This window comes from Elephantulus edwardii, unplaced genomic scaffold (genome assembly GCF_000299155.1).
Source record: "Elephantulus edwardii isolate Elephantulus edwardi_28Jun2011 unplaced genomic scaffold, EleEdw1.0 scaffold00013, whole genome shotgun sequence".
Lineage (NCBI taxonomy): Eukaryota > Metazoa > Chordata > Mammalia > Macroscelidea > Macroscelididae > Elephantulus > Elephantulus edwardii.
Window position 1 is genome coordinate 16,671,293 of NW_006399763.1, and position 3,066 is coordinate 16,674,358.

The 3,066-nt window shown below is 38.4% G+C and overlaps 1 protein-coding gene and 1 pseudogene across 1 annotated transcript in view; both read left to right on the plus strand.

Annotated features, from left to right (window-relative positions):
• Positions 1 to 3,066, plus strand: part of PNISR (PNN-interacting serine/arginine-rich protein) — a 33,378-nt gene that overhangs the window by 13,168 nt on the left and 17,144 nt on the right. The gene's annotated exons all lie outside the window — the stretch shown is intronic.
• Positions 1,241 to 1,758, plus strand: LOC102846306 (annotated as a pseudogene).

A 3,066-nucleotide genomic window follows, 5' to 3' on the forward strand; every position in this document is an offset into this window, starting at 1 on the left:
AAAAAAAAAAAAGAGAATTAATATAAACCATATTCATGTAAAAGCTTCATGTTCACTATGAGTGAAATAGTTTATCCATCAGTATCCTTGTAAATCATTTAATAAATCCTCTTACTCTAAAAAAAAATAATAATACAGATTCACAAGGCAAATAATTTGTATAAAATCAAGTGATAATTAAAAACTGAAGCCTATAAAGCAATTACTAAGCCCATTTTCTAATACTCATGTTGTAAATGAAGTTTTTATAATTATTAATGTTTTCATTGATCAACCTTTTTTTTTAATCAACTATTTTCTAAGGAATTTTTTTAAAAGAAATATAAAAACTAAAAAGTTTTCTAGTTGATTGAACAAAGTAGAATTATTCTAAGACTTACCCAAACTTTTATTTGTGTAATGTGTGTCAAAATTTTGAAATTGAGAATGTACTTTGTTGCATTTCCTATATTAAAAAGGCCAATGATTCTTGGAATGTATTTGGAAGATGATGATTTAATATACTTTTATTTCGGTAAATGAATTAATTTGGTGTCCAGAGAGACTAAGGAAGTAACAGTTCACATTTCAAACAGCTTTTAGTAGCCAGGCCAACCCTCCATTTAAGTCTACCATCCATTTGATATCATGCTAACTCTTACTGATAAATCTGCTTGGTACTCATCTATTCATCTATTAGTTTGTTGTACTGTGGTAGCTTATGTGATGCTGAAAGCCATGCCTTTAATAATTCAGATGCCTGCAGGATCACCCATGGTGGGCAGGTTCAGTGGAACTTCCAGACTAAGACAGACTGAGGAGGACCTGCGGTCTACTACTGTAAAAACTGACCAGTGAAAACCTTATAGATAGCAATAGCAGCAGAACACCTAACTGTTTTAGTGCCAGAAGGTGAACCCCATGGGTTGGAAGGAAATAAATACAGGGTTAGGGAAGAACTGCCTCCTCAAAGTGAGGAATGCCTTAATGATTACTTAATAAGTAAATCTTATCCAGGTCTTCATTTGCTATTATGAAATGACTAAATAAGAAGCTGCAGATACAGTATAATGTATGAAATTTAATTCAAGGAAAATTGTAGGAAATGAAATTGAGTGCATGAAAGATTGGTGGCTTAGTGGTAAGAAACTACTCCAGAAGGGTTGGGCTGGAAGGCGTTTGGAGAAGGCGCACATCTTCCGCTAGGATGAGCGACCCTTGCAGTGGCGCTCCCCACTGCTGGCCCAGCGCACCAGCCGCAATGGAGCTGCTGTGTCACCTCAGAGTCACCTGTTTGCTGGGCTCTTCAGTTTCGTGCTTGTTTCCTCTTCTGATGGACAGATTGGGCTTGGAAAAAGTTTTGATGATCACATTCATTGGAGGACTCTGGAAGATGGGAAGAAAGAAGCAGCTGCCAGTGGATTACCATTGATGGTGATTATACATAAATCCTGGTGTGAAGATTGCAAAGCCTTAAAGCGGAAATTGACAGAATCTACAGAAATTTCAGAACTTGCCCATAATTTTGTTATGGTAAATCTTGAGGATGAAGAGAAGCCCAAAGATGAAGATTTCAGTCCTGATGGGGGTTACATTCCACGAATCCTTTTCCTGGATCCCAGTGGCAAGGTGCATCAAGAAATCATCAGTAAGAATGGAAACCCCAGCGACAAGTACTTCTACGTCAATGCTGAGCAAGTTGTTCAAGGGATGAAGGAAGCTCAGGTATGACTGATAGGTGATGCCTTCAGAGAGAAGCATCTTGAAGATGAGTTGTAACGTGGCTACCTTCTTTTACCAAAGTTAGTATTATTTAAGGAAAGCTGCAAGAAACGGAATAATGAAACCATTAAAACAGCCCTTCTGGAAACCTTGGTTTGCTTACGCTGGAAGAAGCTCTCTTACTGCAGGAGAGTTCCATTAATAAGCTGGGCTCCATGTCTGAGTCTAGCAGAGTGTGGTTGACTTCCTTCTGCCCCATCTCTCATCAAGTGTTGTGGTGTTGAATGTAAAGAACAAACCCTTCTGACACAGAACATGAGGTTTAAAAGCCACCTAGAGGTTTATTCCTCACATGTAGGTATTTGAATCTTATTTTATTTCCTCCTGTGTTACTTTGGTGGTAAAGAAAGGCCAGTAGCATCTTTTCTAAAATGTTAAAATAGCCAATACAGGGGTGTTTTTTGGGGGTGGGGGTGGTGGTTGGTTTTTATTTTTTTTTTAAAAAATGAAAAAAAACCCAAAAATGGTAACTAATAAAATCACTAATTCTATCCCCTTAAAAAAAAACAAAAACAAAGAAACTACTCCATATACTGAAGGCATATAGTTTAAATCTGCCACCTGTTCCGTGGGAGAAAGATGAAGAGTCTCTTCCCATCTGATGTGGTTTAATTGCCTCTGAAAGTCTGCTTAAAATGAGCTATGTATGTGTTCTGACTTGATGATATTCAGCAACATACAACAACTGTAGGCATTAGAGAGATGAAATGGACTAGTATTGGTTATTTTGAGTAAGAGAAACATATATATACTTTGCACTGGGAAAATCTATTGTCAGAGAGCTCTCCAGAGTACTGAGAAGCAATGATGTCAGTCTAGAGATAATGTGCACCTGGTCCAGGCCATGTTCTTTGCAATTACTTGCTATTCATTAGAGGAACTAGACAGTGGTGACAGAAGAAGAATCAGTGCCTTTGAGTTGTGCTGGACAAGAGTCTTGAACATGCTGTGGACTGCCAGGAAAACAAATAGGTCTGTTTTGGAGAGGGTGAAACCAAGTTTCTCCTTGTTGTTAGGTGTCATTAAGTCAAGTATGACTCCTAGCAACCCTTTATGAACAAAAGATCTTCTGTCTGCCAGCCTCACACTTCCTGACACACAAGAGCCCATTGCAGCAGTTACCACGTCAGTCCACTTGGTTGAGGGTCTTCCTGTCCTCCACCCTTGCTAAGCATCATGTTCCTCTCTGAGGAAAAGCCCTTCTTTTTTTTTTTTTTTTATGGAAAAGTAAAAGAAAAGATTCTTTCATTGTTTTACAAACACTCCCCCAGGTCCCCTCCACCATGCAGCCCTCGCTCTAGTCTC